Source organism: Schistocerca cancellata, chromosome 3 (genome assembly GCF_023864275.1).
Source record: "Schistocerca cancellata isolate TAMUIC-IGC-003103 chromosome 3, iqSchCanc2.1, whole genome shotgun sequence".
Lineage (NCBI taxonomy): Eukaryota > Metazoa > Arthropoda > Insecta > Orthoptera > Acrididae > Schistocerca > Schistocerca cancellata.
In genome coordinates, this window is record NC_064628.1 from 231,816,427 (window position 1) to 231,817,530 (window position 1,104).

The window sequence follows — 1,104 nt, forward strand, 5'->3', positions numbered from 1 at the left end:
CTTAGATTCAAGTAAATACGGTATTCATAGCAATAGCGAAAATGTAACCAGCCAAGATGGCGTAGAATTGTGTGATCAAACAACTGAAGTTCAGTATGCCTACCACAGAAAGTTTAACTAGGTCAGAGATGAGTTTTGCAGGTGTGACAAATGATAGCGACGCTCCACAGCAGAATAACTTTGACAACACAATGTTCACAATTGACGAGACATTGTCATGCACCTCCCAGCGCGATGTACTGCTCATGAATGAAGCATTGGAGAACAATGCAAATATGAATCTTGACAACACATTATAAACACCATTTGTTCACAAAACAAAGATTAACTTGAAAAGTACAGCTGACAGCAACCACAGTAGTACAACTGAAGCACTACTATGGCAGTTATTATCTAACATAAACACGAAATTAGATAATAGGACCACCAATTTCAGTGATATTAAACAAGATATGAACACCAAAATTGATAATCTGACACAGAATCTGAATACCATCACACAAGACATGAACATGGTAAAACAGCAACAAAACACTGTTACACAAGATTTAAATACAATGACACACAAACAAAAACAAGTATTCCAGGATATGCAAAACATGGTCTCACAGAAGTTCAATGACTTATCCAAAAATTTTCTCACTGAAATCGATGAAAAATTGAATGATATGAAAAAACAAGTAGAGCATGAAATACTTTCTGAAGTTAACAGTAATATTTCAGAGCTAAAACAAAAAGTAGACTCTCTTAACAACCATCATGATATAGTAGAGCAACAGATAACGAAAATCACAGATGTGAACACAAACATTTATGCCACGCAGTACCATTTGTGATAGTCTGCCCCGCCATCCTGGTGGTCGAGTGCCGAAGGCTTACATCGACCCCCTGCAGTTTGTTGCCTGGTTCTCCTCGGTAACTTCTACTATTTGCAAATTGTGCTGTCTATTCACACTATTTTGTGAGGTACTTGGTTTATTAACCCATGTTGGAGTCCAGTATTCCCCTGCATGGGAATAGCCTCGACACTATTAATCGGGACTCTCTGCTCCGGTCTATTTGACTGCGCCGACCAGTTAGCAATCACATTCTGATGCCACTGGC